The sequence below is a fragment of the Chiloscyllium plagiosum genome, unplaced genomic scaffold (assembly GCF_037043375.1).
Source record: "Chiloscyllium plagiosum isolate Xiang-an unplaced genomic scaffold, Cpla_swu_hap1 HiC_scaffold_10, whole genome shotgun sequence".
In the NCBI taxonomy this organism is placed as follows: domain Eukaryota; kingdom Metazoa; phylum Chordata; class Chondrichthyes; order Orectolobiformes; family Hemiscylliidae; genus Chiloscyllium; species Chiloscyllium plagiosum.
This window is the reverse complement of record NW_028270148.1, coordinates 111,676,081-111,694,388: the sequence shown is the minus strand read 5'-3', so window position 1 is coordinate 111,694,388 and position 18,308 is coordinate 111,676,081.

Genomic DNA, 18,308 nt, shown 5'->3' with positions numbered 1-18,308 from the left:
CAAAGTTACCCTCATGAAATGTCTGCAATTACTGAAAGTGCAATGAGATTCGTCTTCTCTCCAACTGGCATGTTGGACTCCAACGTGTCTCAATTGAATTTCAACATTCTGCCTGCTCACTGTGTAAGTTTTGCGTCAAACACACAACCTGAGGGATACGACAGTTCCCAGCCCCTCAGTAGACAGTAGATAAAACCCGTAGTCCTCAACCTGTCCCCATTGTAGACCTGCAGTGACTACTCCAAGCTTTAGTGCATCCCTCAGCATGCAAGATGGAGGAACAGAAGTAGGCCATTCAGCCCATTGAGTCTGCTTCACTATTCACTGAGACTATGGTTGATTCGATAATCCTCATCTCCACTCTCCTGCCTTTTCCCCATTACTCTTGATTCCCTTCCTGATTAAAAATTTAGCAATCTCAGTAATGAATATATTTAATGTCCCAGCCCTCTGTGATAGAGAACTCCACAGATACACAGCCTCATTCACTTAGCCCTGGACCTTGCAATGTGCCAGTCTGTAACACTCAGTCCAAGTCAATCTGGTTGACATGTAGTTAAAACATCCATCAAACAAGATTTTTGCTGACCTCCCATCTTGCGTCTGTCCAAGGTCATCTCTCTCTCTCTCTCTCACTCTCTGTCTCCCTCCCCTTTTCAGTTGCTTATTAACAGCTACCTCTTGCCTTGAACCTCTGATCACTGGGTACATGCTTTGTTTGATTGCATTCTGGTTTGTGTGTGGAATGAGTCAAAAGGTGTGGTGCTGGAAAAACACAGCCGGTCACGCAGCATCCGGGGAGCAGGAGAATCGGTGTTTCAAGCATCAGCTCTTCATCAGGAAGAGCTCTTTAACAGTCCTGATGAAAATCTAATGCTCGAAACATCAACTCTCCTTCTCCTCAGATGCTGCCTGACCTGCTGTGCTTTTCCAGCACCACACTCTGACCTCCAGCATATGCAGTCCTCACTTTCTTCCTTGTTTTTGGAATGAACTTTCTGAGGAAGTGGTGGATGTTGGGTACAATTACAATGTTTAAAAGGCATTTGGATAAGTACATGAATTGGAGGGATATGGGCCAGGAGCAGGCAGGGGGTTTTGATTAGTTTGGGATTATGGTCGGCATGGACTGGTTGGACCGAAGGGTGTGTTTCCGTGCTGTATGATTCTATGACAATGACTCTGTATGTCACTATGTTAATGGCACTATGCAAATACTACTTGCTACTGCTGTTCTCTTGACTATCATTATGCTGTTATCTTCCTCAGTATTAACTAGACACCCCAATTTGTTGGAGACTGCAGGCTCCTGCTCAATTGGGTGCTGCTTGGAGATCACTCCCTTGGTATCAACTCTGTCCTGCTTTACGGCAAACTCCTGAGGTGCTCTTCTGCATAGAGTGAGACACAAGATGGTCCTCGTCCCTGACAGGTTAACTTCTTACTCACCCATTTCATCAGACCATTCCTTTGTGATCTTATTTCTTGGCCTCCTTCTAAGAGTTTATCGAAAAAAGAGATTGTCTTCATTTCTCAGAAACATTTTGCCCATCACCTTGAGACAAATTGGTCTTTCTTCACTCGCTGTGAAAATTGTCGCTCGCAAAACATTTTCCCCTTGAAGGCTCTGCCTCATTCCTACAGATGACAATTGTGACCTTTCTGTAATTTACCTTACAATGGAGACGTGGCAGCAGGAGGGCACTTTACTCTCCTTGTCCCGAAGTGAATATACAACACACGGTGAACCCATTCAAACAGAAATAAATCCCAGAAATGCAAAGCAAATGGGCACACATTAGAATTCAGTTGTGATCTTGATGGAAAATGTACATATAACTGTCTACTGGATCTCTCGCGTACATCATTCTGCTAAAAAAATTAATTTACTTTCTGCTCTGTCTGATATAAAGAAACACAGAGCAGTCCTGATAATGAATTGTCTTTCCCGTAGTGAAGTCAGTTAAAATTTGTTTTTGGTTGCTGGGTACACTTCTCAAGCTATGTCTGTGAATATCTTTATGCTGTATCTATAAATTAGAGGATTCCTATTGACCTGGATATGTACTCTGTGTTACTCACATCTGATCACTAGGTAATGAAGGCATTCAACTCTCACAAAAAGAGAGGTGTACAAAATGTAGGAAAGAAAACCTAAGACTTTAATATTTAATCCAGTTTAATTCAATCGAGTACTTATGAAAATTTCAGTTTTCTCTTCGACAACATCAAGGGATGTATGTAAAGTGAAACACTGCAGATACTGGAGACCTGAAATAAAAACTGAAATGGCTGGAGAAATTCAGCAGTTTGGCACCATCTTCAAACAGAGAGTGTTCATGTTTTAACTCCAATATGACTCTTCTCCCTATCAGACACCATCACTTTCTGATTTTGTTTCAGGGCATGTATTCCTTCTTTTGTATATCGAATGGGGTGGGGCAGGGGGTACAGCACAGGTTCAAGTCCAGCTTTTGCACAAATTGCCCAGGTTTCTGTCGTGTTCCTCCCGTGAGAATAATGTTTCTCGAATCTGCACATTCCATGTACGTGTTAAGTAAGCCATGTGCAAAGGTGGACACATACCTGTGCACGCGCACATACACTCACACGCACACACACATTCACACATACACATGCACACACGCACACACATGCACACACACACATTCACACATACACATGCGCACACACATGCACACACACACATTCACACACACACATGCACACACACACATTCACACACACACATGCACACACACATGCACACACACATTCACACACACACATGCACACACACACATTCACACACACATGCACACACACACATTCACACACACACATGCACACACACATGCACACACACACATTCACACACACACATGCACACACACATGCACACACACACATTCACACATACACATGCACACACACATGGACACACACATTCACACATACACATGCACACACACACATGCACACACACACATGCACACACACATGTACACACACACATGCACACACACACATGCACACATACACATGCACACACACACATGCACACACACACATGCACACACACATGCACACGCACACATGCACACACACATTCACACACACACATGCACACACACACATTCACACACACACATGCACACACACACATGCACACATACACATGCACACACACACATGCACACACACATGCACACACATTCACACACACACATTCACACACACACATGCACACACACACATTCACACACACATGCACACATACACATGCACACACACATGCACACACACATTCACACATACACATGCACACACACACATGCACACACACACATGCACACACACATTCACACACACACATTCACACACACACATGCACACACACACACATGCACACACACACATTCACACACACACATGCACACACACACATGCACACACACACATTCACACATACACATGCACACACACACATGCACACACACACATGCACACACACACATTCACACATACACATGCACACACACACATGCACACACACACATGCACACACACATGCACACACACATTCACACATACACATGCACACACACACGCACAGACACACACACGCACTCGCACGCATGCACACATTCGCACACACATGCACACACATACGCACACACTCTCTCACACACACATGCACACAAGCACATATACATGCACATACGCACGTGTACACACACACACTCACACACACACACACAAACAGACAACAAAGACCTGCTACTATGAGCCAAGAATTCTTATAGTGACCGCAACATATATCAAAACAGAGCAGAGGGGCCAATAAAAATACTAAAAAAATTAATCTACAATGCCATGCGCTTGCATTTTAAAAAGCATAAAATCACAAAAGAAAGATGGGAACCAAACAACTGAGAGTATCGATTGGCATTCCGTTGACATTCTATCATAATTTCACTTATTCAAAGACAGAATCAACTTCCATTTCCTGAATCAGCAAATTGCTGACAAACAGCAACAGGCGGACAAATTTCTTCTCACTTGAGTCACTGAAGGGTTAAGAAGAATAAAAACATTCGGTATTTCTGATGATGACTGCAAGAATCCCAAGAAAGTCTTTCAGATCCTATAGATTAAGTTAAAATCTAAGTTAATTTCAGGATACACGGGTTTGAGTTCAAGTCATACTGGTGACAGCAAGGTGAAATGATCAATTGGCAGGTCTTGGTACAAAGATGGCAAATGTGATTCTCCTGAGTTAAAGTTGCTGGTGGAACTGGGCATTGCCTCTACACCCATCAAGTCCTTCGAAAAAACATTTCTGGACACTCCTAAGGAACACTCCTAAGGAGCCTTTACCAGGAGAGGGGTGGACATTGCAAGTAATTGTAGCAGGCCTGTGGCAACTCAAAAGCTTCACTCTAGAATAAATACTGTAGCCATCACTAGGTTTAATGGACCATCCAAAATCTTGTATGACGGGCGGCTCAACATGCCAAACAAGACAGAGTCCAGTATTTGTTGACGTATGCGATCTCTGGTCTGCAAGTGGGTGTTTGGCTAAGGTGTAGGAATCCAAATGCCCACAGAAACCCAAAGTGGAACGCAATGCTTCGCTGCATGAGGTGAAGCAGGATCAACCAAGGAACAGCATCAAAGAACCTGCAAAATTCAGTCCATAGCAAGGATGCCAATTGGCAAATTCCAAGAGGTAACCCCACTGTGGCGGCTTACAGACCCCTGTACAATGTGATAAACCTGACACACCACACAGGCACCATCAGAAAAGCTGATCATGTTTGCCTCCATCCAAGCGATACATCGTAAACCAAACAACATATACTAAGTGCAAAGATTGACACTGGTGCCACTGCAAATATCATTCCTTCATAAGGCATACAGTACTTGGGAAGCTGGCACAGTGAGGATATAGTCCACACATGCTTAAGCTACAAAGAGAGACTTAGCAAGTGCAGACTTAGCATCAAAGATAAATCTACAGAGATATGAATCAATGCAAACTGCTAACTGCTTCCAATGTGTCCTTAGGATGGATACTTGAATGCTGTTGAAAGAGATGGCTCACTTGTTATTGATCGGCTCATACACACAGATACGCACACACGTTAGGATCCACAAGGTGAGAAATCTGTCAGTTGCAATACCAGAGATTCCAGAACATAGCATCACTTCCATATATTCTGGCCACAGCTGGGCAGAGAAGGTTGAGCAAGCTACATTAGACAATGAGCAATTGTAGCAGCTCACGAAAATCATTATTAATGGCTAGCCTGAATGCTCATTCCCGATGAAGGGCTCCAGCCCAAAACGTCAATTTTCCTGCTCCTGGGATGCTGCCTGACCTGCCGTGCTTTTCCAGCAACACACTCTCAATATTAGCCTGAATGTATCCCATGATAGTACGTTCATTTTGCTCACTCATAAACTCAAACTCTCCAGGAGAGGTGGTGGCCTGAGTGGGATGAGCACTGGGCTGTTAATCCCAAGACCCATGAAATGCTCTTGGGACCTTAGTTTGAATCTTGCAGTATCAGATGGTGGAGTCTGAATGCAGTAAAAAAATGGGAATATGGCATTGAGATAGAGGATCAGTTCAAACAGCAAACCAGGACGGAACGCCCCACTCTTAGATTTTGGTTTACCAAAAAAACAAACATATAAACTTACACGTGTGTTCCAGGATCGAGAACCCGTCTGTCTCACAGAATCCTGAAAGTACCCTCTGCCATTTTAGCATCCAAATTCCCAGCACTGCATTAACTGGGAATTACTTTATATTGAATTGATTGGTAATGAATAGTGTGGAAGAGTACAATGTTAAGACACGGAAAAACACAAAAAACTCTGCGTATTGAAACATGACTTACACACAATAGAGTTTCTTGTGAGGACATGCAAGCCTTAGATGTGTTTGTTTTTCCATTTGCATTCACTCCATTTGACATTTTACTCATCATGTTCTGAGATTTTTCAAAGAACTGATCTATTGTTAGCTATTCTTTGTTAGCTTTGACTCCAGTTACAGCGTCTACTTGAACTATTTTAACAGCTTGCACTCCAAAACTGTTGGGGGCTTGGAATGTGAATAGTGAAAGGTCCAATCATCTGCACTGCCTTTGAATGTTTTTTGCCTCTCAATCGCTTCTGAATTCACCTTGCATTGATCCATACGTATGCAGATTTATTTCTTATGCTAAGTCTCTATTTGTTATTCTCTCTGTTTGTGGCTTAAGCTGTTTGCCTATTGTTAAAATGAATTATATGCAACTAAATGCAGTCTTTATGTTCCCTCAGAAGTTTGACTTAAGCCTTTGAGAAGCAGCAACATAAAGTGTCATGCCTAAATGTTTAACAAGATTATGCCTTCCAATGTATTTCTTGGCAGTGTCTGATTAGCAAGCTTCCTAATTTTTAATGCTTATTAACTTTGTGAAAATGCTGTTGTCAAAAAAGTATTTGAACAGATTGAAAAGTGATGAAGCTATGTGATTCTGTTCTAATTTTACTTGCAAGGCATAAATTGACATCTTGTTATTTCTGTGCATTTCTGGTACAGTAGAACTTGAACATTGACGTAAAACATACATCTTGTCAAATCTTTTCCTACTGCACTCATCAGAACAATTTGCAAGAATGCTAAGTGAAGGGGAAAACCATCATTTATATTTATCAAGGAAAAGTGCTGAATAGCGAGTTTTGAGAAGATTTGTAGCTCAGTTTAAGGTACTGGATATAGGGTTGCTCACTGAGCTGGAAGGTTCATTTTCAGATGTTTCGTCACCATACTAGGTAACAGCTTCAGTAAGCCTCCAAATGAAGCACTGCTGGTGTTTCCTGCTTTCTATTTATATGTTTGGGTTTCCTTGGGTGGACCCAAGGAAACCCAAACATATAAATAGAAAGCAGGAATCATCAGCAGTGCTTCGTCCAGAGGCTCACTGAATATGTTACCTAGTATGGTGACAAACCGTCTAAAAATGAACTTTCCAGCTCAGTGAGCAAACCTATATCCAGAGTGCTGAATGGTTGGCAAGTGGACTCTAATTCATACATTCCTCATGACAACACCTCTACCATCAAAGATCACTTGCCAACCAATCAACACTCTCCTTTCATGTAGTATAAATGCTGGTTTTCCCCTTGACTTGGTATTCTTGCGAATTAGGAGAAAGTGAGGACTGCAGATGCTGGAGTACCAGAGTTGAAAAATGTGGTGCTGGAAAAACACAGCAGGCCAGGCAGCATCCGAGGAGCAGGAGAAGGGCTTCCTGAAGAAGGGCTTATGCCCGAAACGTCGATTCTCCTGCTCCTCGGGAGCTGCCTGGCTTGCTGTGTCTTTCCAGCACCACATTTTTCTATTCTTGTGAATTGTCTTGACAAGTGCACAAATGGAAATTTTGACAAGATGTGTCTTTTTTCAATATAAAGGACATTTTTTTTCCCTTTTGAACTATAAACTAGGAAATGGAAGTTAGTTTGCCAAAAGTGCAAAGTTTTGCAATTTGAAAATCAAGTGGGATTGTCTGGTATACATTTCAGTAGCACAAGATTAAGTTATGTTTTGGAGCAACAAAGTGGAAAGTTTATGAGACACAGTGACACTAGCAGTCTTTGAGTTAAGACAAAACTGCCCAATGATGTCCTTTGGTTTTGTCCCGCTGTGGTTAGTTACACAGCTATGTTTGCAGTGGATTCAGAGACACCTAGAACTCTACAAATAAGAAGCATTTCTGATCCTCTGTCTCTGTGAGTGAAAAAAAGGCAAAACTTGAAGTCTCTGAAAAGACAGAATTATGATACAAGAAAAGGCCTAAATCAGCTATTGAATGAAAGATCGAATATTGCATGGTTGGTTGGACCAAAGGAATTGTTGTATGACTCTATGACTTTATTAGTTTGCAAACAACATTGTATCTCAATCAAAATTTGTGTCACTAAAGAAAATAAAACAAAAACTGCTAGAAATAACTGGTCCCACTCTTGAGTTCTGGAATCTTGAACTAGACAATTTATTTTTCCTTACCTAAAATTTTCTATCCATAATAATAATATTGAATTCTTTGTTTTCAATGGTCTCATTTGTGATTAAATGTATATGTTTTCGGGGTTTTAAAGGGCTATAGCTTAAGTTGCATAGTTGTAATGAGTACTTCATTGTTGTTCACCTTTTGTTAAAAAAATTGTCTACAATTAGTAGTTATTTTTCTGTTCATGATGAAACCTGCTGTGAATTGTTATTTGTCCTCAGACAAGACAATCATCTTTCTGCTTTCATTAGGGAGGTACACATTTGCGATGGCCTGTGATTACTGGGGCTCAATTATTGACATGCACTTCCAAATTGACATCAGCCATCCTTTGTGCATGCCATCAAATTATATAGCAAACAGGAGGCCATTTGGCCCACTGAATATCCTCTGGTTCTTACTATTGTATTAAGGCATGGATTCCAGACGAAACAAGTCTGCTCCTTTAAGACAGTTGCATTCATTACAGACTAGACAAAACACCCTCAAAACATATCAAGGAGATAGCCCCAGACTCTAATTTAATCTTATTATAAAGGCAAGTGTAAGGTGCTATGTCCTGGATGTGATTCGATTGGTCAAACCACTAGGCTTTTAGCAAAGCACACTTTATTCTAACAGCACAGTTAAAACACAAACCAAGACAAGCAAAATAGAATTGTCACAACTTTTAATTCCATCCAAATACTTAATAAAATAATATATTGTTTAATTACTACTCATCGACTGATCCAATATAATAGCATCCCATAAACACACCCTTGATAAAGGCAAATTCAGCAAAAAGCTATCATTCTCACACGCTGTTTCTCATTCTAACCAAGCAGAATGAAATACTGAAAGAAAACAAATATTGCAACAGGGAGGTAACTCAAGCTTTTTGCTGCAGAAGAGAGAGAAAGAGCTGTATCCAGCAGCTTCAACTCCAAAACCCCAATTTCATGTGAAAGCAAAATGAAACCCCTGGCTCCTATATTATACCTCTGATGTTTATTTTCTTCCTCAAGTATTTATCCAATCTCAGAATTGCTATTAATTCAGGGTCAGGCATCATTTTCCACAGTTACCATTCTGTCAATATTCCTGATCTGACCTTTCCAACTGAGAATTCTGTAATATTTGCAGGACAGAAGCAGGACATTCAGCCCTTCAGATCTATGCTCGTGAAACACCCCAGTTGAGCCCTCCTCCCATTTCTCTTTGTCGAATTCCAATCTGTGTATGTTCTACTCAATACAGCTGTAAAAGGAGCCATGTTGCAGCATCCTTTTGCCTTTCCCTCAGCAGGACAAACACAAGAAAGCCAAATTTTGTGTAATTACCACATCAGTTACAGTGGGAAAGAGTGCTGATTGGTTGTCAGGTCAACGCTGATTGGGTGAGGCATTGCTGCGGAAACGGCAACAGGGAGCTATAGGCCCAATCCTTTTGTAATGAATGTACGCTGCTTCTAGAAAGTCATGCTATAAGATTGACTGATTATCTTAATTTTTTGCTCGTGGCACAATTGTTGCCCAATCAGAGAATCAAGCGTGACAGCAGAATCTTTGTTCTGTCCCTTTCTCCATCATCCAATAGCCTAGCTATCCCTTACTCGCACTCCAACCGCCCCTGACAGTAGTGAGTCCGACACAGTGACCACTCCCCCAGCTGCTGAGGCTTTTCCTACATTTCATTTCAGATAAATTGGCCGGATTTTTGTTTTGGATGCCGTTTGAGCTGAGATGAAATGTTCCTAAGGTCGGGGGGGGGGGGGGGAAGCGGGGAAGCAAAATCCTTGCACACCCTCCAGCGTCACCCATGTAGAACAATGACTGGGGGGGGGGAGAGTCTGCGTAGAAATATTGAAACGTTGTATCAAGCCCATGTCTCTTTTACATTGACTTTACATCAATAAACTAAAAGGGCACTTAGTAATCTGATGCCTTCTCCTATAACTGAGTAAAGCTCACTTTATATTGATTTCTGACGTTGTTAATCTGATGGCTTGAATTGATTTTTTTTATTCATTCACAGGATGAGGGTGTCGCTGGCTAGGTCATCATTTATTGCCCAGAGAGCAGTTAATAGTCAACTACATTGCTGTGGGTCTGGAGTCACATGTAGGCCAGACCAGGTAAGGATGGCAGATTTCCTTCCCGAAAGGACATTAGTGAACCAGATGGGTTTTTCCTTGACAATGGATGCATGGTCATTATTAGGCATTTAATTCTAGATATTTATTAAAATCAAACTTTACCACCTGCAATGGTAAGATTTGAACCCAAGTCACCCAGATCGCTAAATCAACAATCCAGTGACAATGCCATTAGGCCATCATCTCCCGAAACAGCTCACGTCGATCCTGGATAAATACTTTGAGTAAAAACCTTCCTCATGGGTGACTGGTCTTTGCCTGTGCGTGGTTTCGGGTGTTATGACATTGCAATCTCAATGACTACGGAAACTTATATTTATATAATACTCTTAACATAAACCAAATAAAGACAAAAGCACCTCACAGGAGTGTTTAAATTCATGGGCGGGGTTTTCTGTGGAGTTGCACTCCACACAGGTAGCTATTTGGCCCCTTCATTCTTACACAATGAGAGAGCTCTGACTGGAGATTCCCATCAGGAATACAGAGCCATGCTTCCATTCTCACACATTCCTCGCAGTGTGGAACAGTCGGGGAAGGTGAACTATGTCCATGTAAGATTCTGTAAGTCCCACTTTAGAAATGGAGCCAGTCTGACTCAACATTGGGACACAGGCAGACTTTAACCTCACACCTTGAATGCATTGCCTGAGCTGAGATGGCACCTATTGTTAGAAAAGCTAAAGCTGTCTTGAGAATGTAACTTAAAAGGAGTTCTGGGATTTACATATGAAAGAACTGAAACGAGCATATCCCATTCTAAAATATGAAATATTCTGATATTTAAAACATTACAGAAATCCACTTTGAGAGCTTTTGTGAGACAGTGAGTGAGTAAGGTATAAGTGTGGTGAGGGTGGATAGGCTACCAGGTAAATAGGGCATCAGGGTGTAAGGTGGCAGTGAGGTCAGATAAGTGATAGAATCTTTAGGGGAGGTGGGGTGGTTGGGAGGTAGTCAGATCAGTTGGGGAGGGGGAGGGGGAAGGGGAAGCACAGGATGCCAGTGAGGGCAGTGGATGGGTTTGGGTCTGGAGTGGGCAGGATCAGGTCCAATGGTGGGAGAAGGAAGATCAGGTCCAGCAGTGGGTCAGGGAGCTGAGCAACCCTCCGAAGCTCCTCCAACAGCACCTACCAAACACACAACTGCTTCCACTGAGAAGGACAAGAGCAGCAGATACATGGGAATGCCACTCACTGCAAGCGCCCCTCCAAGCCTCTCCACACCCTGACTTGGAAATATCTCACCATTCCATGAGATCATAAGGTATAGGAGCAGAATTAGGCCATTCAGCCCATCAAGTCTGCTCCGCCAGTTGATCATGGCTGATATGTTTCTCAATCCCATTCTCCTGCCTTCTCCCCATAACCTTTGATCCCCTTACCAACCAAGAACCCATCTATCTTTGTCTTAAATACATTCAATGACTTGGCCTTCAGTTTTTCCTTCACTGGGGCACAATTCTGGAATTCCCTCTTTAACAGATTTGTGGGGATACCTACACCAGGTAGACTGCCGCGGGTCAAGAAGGCAGCTCACCCCCACCTACCCAAGGACACCTAGGGACGGGCAATAAATGCTGGGCCAGTCAAATCCCAAGAGTGAATGAAAAAAGTGGTGTTAAAGATGGTCCAAACGAGTGGAGGGAGTTTCATGGCGGGCGTGAGGTTGTGGTTATTCTGGTTTAGTCTCAGAATGCTACCGCAGAGAGTCGGTGGAGAGGCCACCAAGCTTGGAGTGGGAATTGAAGGCAATGGTTTCAGGATTGAATTGGAGCAAATCTTCTGGACTTTGGACTACATTTTGACGCAGTGAGTGGTTAGGATCTGAAACGCACTGCTTGTGAGCGTGGCGGCAGATTCAGTCGAAGCATTCCCGGGTTAGCGGGGAGAGGTCAGATGGTTATTTGAGAAGGACGTATGTGTAGGGGTCAGGGGTGAAAGCGAGCGAAAAGCACTGGGCACAGACAGAGTGGGTTGAGTAGCCTCCTCCTGTGCTGTAATCATTCTGTGATTGTGATCTGATTGCAGGCATGTGTCTAAACTGAGAAAATGGTCAATTTCATTCAAACTTGCTTGTGGTTGGAATCTCAACAAATCGTGAATTATCTTGGGTCATTGAAACTGCCTGGCTGCCCAGCTCCTATTGGGTAGATAAAGGGTAGCAAAACCCAACATTGACCCCTCCAAACACCAGCTTAGTTAAAGCAGGCCCAATTTAGTTAGTTACTTGTATCACAAATCAGCTCGAGATTAAATTAATATTGCGTTGAGCAGCTAGTCTCAAGGTGTTGCTAATTGCTTTTATGTCATTGATGGAGCCCAATATATTGAATATTCTGATAGAATTGAGAATCCTGTTGGTTCTTTCATGTTAGCGTGTCCTCACATTTATACAGGTTAGAGGTGTCAATTTGCAATTCAGATTTATTTTGGTACTCTTCGGAAATTCTGTTTCAAAGTTAGTTCCTGGACAAGTACGCTCTGTCTTTTTGTGGGGAGAAAGAAACTTGACTTGGAATTTTCTTAAGGTTGAGGGAGTCGTCTTAAAATACTAGCCAGATCTTTATGCGTATTTGTCTGTTTACCTTAATATCCTGTCTCCAGACCATAAGCTTTCACTCCCACCACCACCAACGCACAGTGCCCACAGTGAATGAGCTATATTGTAAAAGTTTGCAAGATTGCCACTTAAAATGCCATTCTAGGTAAAAGATACCAGGGTACAGCAACTTAAATAATTGGTACAAAATTGAAAGAATTATAAATAAAAGTACAGCAGAAGAATAAAAAGGAAAGAGAGTACTTGAACTACATACCTTTCATCACTGTCCAAGCCAGCTCCAAGTCTCCAGACCATGCCCGTGTCCAAAACTCAAGACCACGTCACCCTGTACAAGTCTCCAGGTCTAGGACACTCCTCCCTGCACCAGCGTCCATTCGGAGACACTCCTCCCCCCACCAGCCTCCAGTCTGGGACTCACCTCCCTGCACCAGCCTCCAGTCTGGGACTCACCTCCCCCCACCAGCCTCCAGTCTGGGACTCACCTCCCTGCACCAGCCTCCAGTCTGGGACTCACCTCCCCCCACCAGCCTCCAGTCTGGGACTCACCTCCCCCCGCACCAGCCTCCAGTCTGGGACTCACCTCCCCCTGCACCAGCCTCCAGTCTGGGACTCACCTCCCCCTGCACCAGCCTCCAGTCTGGGACACACCTCCCTGCACCAGCCTCCAGTCTGGGACTCACCTCCCCCTGCACCAGCCTCCAGTCTGGGACTCACCTCCCCCTGCACCAGCCTCCAGTCTGGGACTCACCTCCCCGCACCAGCCTCCAGTCTGGGACACACCTCCCCCTGCACCAGCCTCCAGTCTGGGACTCACCTCCCCCTGCACCAGCCTCCAGTCTGGGACTCACCTCCCTGCACCAGCCTCCAGTCTGGGACTCACCTCCCCCCACCAGCCTCCAGTCTGGGACTCACCTCCCTGCACCAGCCTCCAGTCTGGGACTCACCTCCCCCCACCAGCCTCCAGTCTGGGACTCACCTCCCCCCGCACCAGCCTCCAGTCTGGGACTCACCTCCCCCCGCACCAGCCTCCAGTCTGGGACTCACCTCCCCCTGCACCAGCCTCCAGTCTGGGACTCACCTCCCCCTGCACCAGCCTCCAGTCTGGGACACACCTCCCTGCACCAGCCTCCAGTCTGGGACTCACCTCCCCCTGCACCAGCCTCCAGTCTGGGACTCACCTCCCCCTGCACCAGCCTCCAGTCTGGGACTCACCTCCCCGCACCAGCCTCCAGTCTGGGACACACCTCCCCCTGCACCAGCCTCCAGTCTGGGACTCACCTCCCCGCACCAGCCTCCAGTCTGGGACACACCTCCCTGCACCAGCCTCCAGTCTGGGACTCACCTCCCCCTGCACCAGCCTCCAGTCTGGGACTCACCTCCCCCTGCACCAGCCTCCAGTCTGGGACACACCTCCCTGCACCAGCCTCCAGTCTGGGACTCACCTCCCTGCACCAGCCTCCAGTCTGGGACTCACCTCCCCCTGCACCAGCCTCCAGTCTGGGACTCACCTCCCCCTGCACCAGCCTCCAGTCTGGGACTCACCTCCCTGCACCAGCCTCCAGTCTGGGACTCACCTCCCCCTGCACCAGCCTCCAGTCTGGGACACACCTCCCTGCACCAGCCTCCAGTCTGGGACTCACCTCCCCCTGCACCAGCCTCCAGTCTGGGACTCACCTCCCCCTGCACCAGCCTCCAGTCTGGGACTCACCTCCCTGCACCAGCCTCCAGTCTGGGACTCACCTCCCCGCACCAGCCTCCAGTCTGGGACTCACCTCCCTGCACCAGCCTCCAGTCTGGGACTCACCTCCCTGCACCAGCCTCCAGTCTGGGACTCACCTCCCCCTGCACCAGCCTCCAGTCTGGGACTCACCTCCCTGCACCAGCCTCCAGTCTGGGACTCACCTCCCCCTGCACCAGCCTCCAGTCTGGGACTCACCTCCCTGCACCAGCCTCCAGTCTGGGACTCACCTCCCCCTGCACCAGCCTCCAGTCTGGGACTCACCTCCCTGCACCAGCCTCCAGTCTGGGACTCACCTCCCTGCACCAGCCTCCAGTCTGGGACTCACCTCCCCCTGCACCAGCCTCCAGTCTGGGACTCACCTCCCTGCACCAGCCTCCAGTCTGGGACTCACCTCCCCCTGCACCAGCCTCCAGTCTGGGACTCACTTCCCTGCACCAGCCTCCAGTCTGGGACTCACCTCCCTGCACCAGCCTCCAGTCTGGGACTCCATCTCCTCCCGCAACAGCCTCCAGTCTGGGACACAGTTCCCTGCACCAGCCTCCAGTCTGGGACTCACCTCCCCCTGCACCAGCCTCCAGTCTGGGACTCACTTCCCTGCACCAGCCTCCAGTCTGGGACTCACTTCCCTGCACCAGCCTCCAGTCTGGGACTCACCTCCCCCTGCACCAGCCTCCAGTCTGGGACTCACCTCCCTGCACCAGCCTCCAGTCTGGGACTCACTTCCCTGCACCAGCCTCCAGGTCTGGGACTCCACCTCCCTGCACCAGCCTCCAGTCTGGGACTCACCTCCCTGCACCAGCCTCCAGTCTGGGACTCACCTCCCCCCTGCACCAGCCTCCAGTCTGGGACTCACCTCCCTGCACCAGCCTCCAGTCTGGGACTCACCTCCCCCTGCACCAGCCTCCAGTCTGGGACTCACCTCCCCCCACCAGCCTCCAGTCTGGGACTCACTTCCCTGCACCAGCCTCCAGTCTGGGACTCACTTCCCTGCACCAGCCTCCAGTCTGGGACTCACTTCCCTGCACCAGCCTCCAGTCTGGGACTCACCTCCCTGCACCAGCCTCCAGTCTGGGACTCACTTCCCTGCACCAGCCTCCAGGTCTGGGACTCCACCTCCCTGCACCAGCCTCCAGTCTGGGACTCACCTCCCTGCACCAGCCTCCAGTCTGGGACTCACCTCCCCCCTGCACCAGCCTCCAGTCTGGGACACAGTTCCCTGCACCAGCCTCCAGTCTGGGACACAACTCCCCCCTGCACCAGCCTCCAGTCTGGGACTCACCTCCCCCTGCACCAGCCTCCAGTCTGGGACTCACCTCCCCCTGCACCAGCCTCCAGTCTGGGACACAGTTCCCTGCACCAGCCTCCAGTCTGGGACACAACTCCCTGCACCAGCCTCCAGTCTGGGACTCACCTCCCTGCACCAGCCTCCAGTCTGGGACTCACCTCCCTGCACCAGCCTCCAGTCTGGGACTCACCTCCCTCCTGCACCAGCCTCCAGTCTGGGACTCACCTCCCTGCACCAGCCTCCAGTCTGGGACTCACCTCCCTGCACCAGCCTCCAGTCTGGGACTCACCTCCCTGCACCAGCCTCCAGTCTGGGACTCACCTCCCTGCACCAGCCTCCAGTCTGGGACTCACCTCCCTGCATCAGCCTCCAGTCTGGGACTCACCTCCCCCCTGCACCAGCCTCCAGTCTGGGACTCACCTCCCCCCTGCACCAGCCTCCAGTCTGGGACTCACCTCCCCCCTGCACCAGCCTCCAGTCTGGGACTCACCTCCCCCTGCACCAGCCTCCAGTCTGGGACTCACCTCCCTGCACCAGCCTCCAGTCTGGGACTCACCTCCCTGCACCAGCCTCCAGTCTGGGACTCACCTCCCTGCACCAGCCTCCAGTCTGGGACACAGTTCCCTGCAGGTCCAGGTGAATTTGAGGTCGGGGTGGAAGGTGTTGGTAAAGTGGATGAACTGTTCAACCTCCTCGTGGGAGCACGAGGCAGTGCCGATACAGTCATCGATGTAGCGGAGGAAAAGGTGGGGGGTGGTGCCAGCTTTACCTCAAATTCACCTGGACCGTCTCAGACTCCTCCCTCCCCTTCGTAGACCTTTCCATTTCTATCTCGGGTGACCGAATCAACACGGACATTTACTATAAACCGACCGACTCCCACAGCTACCTAGACTACACCTCCCCCCACTCTGCCCCCTGTAAAAACGCCATCCCATTCTCCCAATTCGTTCGTCTCCCCTGCATCTGCTCCCAGGAGGACCAGTTCCAAAACCGTACAACCCAGATGGCCTCCTTCTTCAAGGACCGCAATTTCCCCCCAGACGTGGTCGACGATGCCCTCCACCGCATCTCTTCCACTTCCCGCTCCTCCGCCCTTGAGCCCCGCCCCTCCAACCGCCACCAGGACAGAACCCCACTGGTCCTCACCTACCACCCCACCAACCTCCATGTACAGCGTATCATCCGCCATCATTTCCGCCACCTCCAAACGGACCCCACCACTAGGGATATATTTCCCTCCCCTCCCCTATTAGCATTCCGAAAAGACCACTCCTCCGTGACTCCCTTGTCAGGTCCACACCCCCCACCAATCCAACCTCCACTCCCGGCACCTTCCCCTGCAACCGCAAGAAATGCAAAACTTGCGCCCATACCTCCCCCCTTACTTCCCTCCAAGGCCCCAAGAGATACTTCTATATCCACCACAAATTCACCTGCACCTCCACACACATCATCTATTGCATCCGCTGCACTCGATGTGGCCTCCTCTATATTGGGGAGACAGGCCGCCTACTTGCGGAACGGTTCAGAGAACACCTCTGGGACACCCGGACCAACCAACCCAACCACCCCGTGGCTCAACACTTCAACTCCCCCTCCCACTCTACCAAGGACATGCAGGTCCTTGGACTCCTCCACTGCCAGACCATAGCAACACGGCGGTTGGAGGAAGAGCGCCTCATCTTCCGCCTAGGAACCCTCCAACCACAAGGAATGAACTCAGATTTCTCCAGTTTCCTCATTTCCCCTCCCCCATCTTGTCTCAGTCAAATCCCTCGAACTCAGCAACGCCTTCCTAACATGCAATCTTCTTCCTGACCTCTCCACCCCCACCCCACTCCGGCCTATCACCCCTCACCTTGACCTCCTTCCACCTATCGCATTTCCAACGCCCCTCCCCCAAGTCCCTCCTCCCCCAAGTCCCTCTTAGCCTGCTGGACACACTTTCCTCATTCCTGAAGAAGGGCTTATGCCCGAAACATCGATTCTCCTGCTCCTTGGATGCTGCCTGACCTGCTGCGCTTTTCCAGCATCACTTTTTCAGCTCTGATCTCCAGCATCTGCAGTCCTCACTTTCTCACCTCCCTGCACCAGCCTCCAGTCTGGGTCTCACCTCCCCACGGTAAGTTTAAAAAGTAAAAAGTTTTAATATCTGCTTAAGGAAACTGAAGAAAAAGTCAACACGTTGGCCAGAGAAGAAGAAAATCCAAAGAGAAAGAATGGGGGGAGCAGAGATGCTCCAGTTGGAGCGTTCTACGGTACCGCCATCTTGTCTATCCATGTACCATCCACCACTCTGCACAGCAGCACGACCCAAACCCAGGACCTCCACTGACTGGACGGACAAGGACAGGAGGCCCTGAGCTTCCGCTATTGTGCTTTTGTTTTGATGCCTTCGGTCATGTAAAAATTGAAACACATAATTTAAAATGCTTTGATTTGCTTGGCTGAACACACATCTAATGTGATGTAAGTTAGGATTAAACACACTGTAATTTCCCTTCTTTT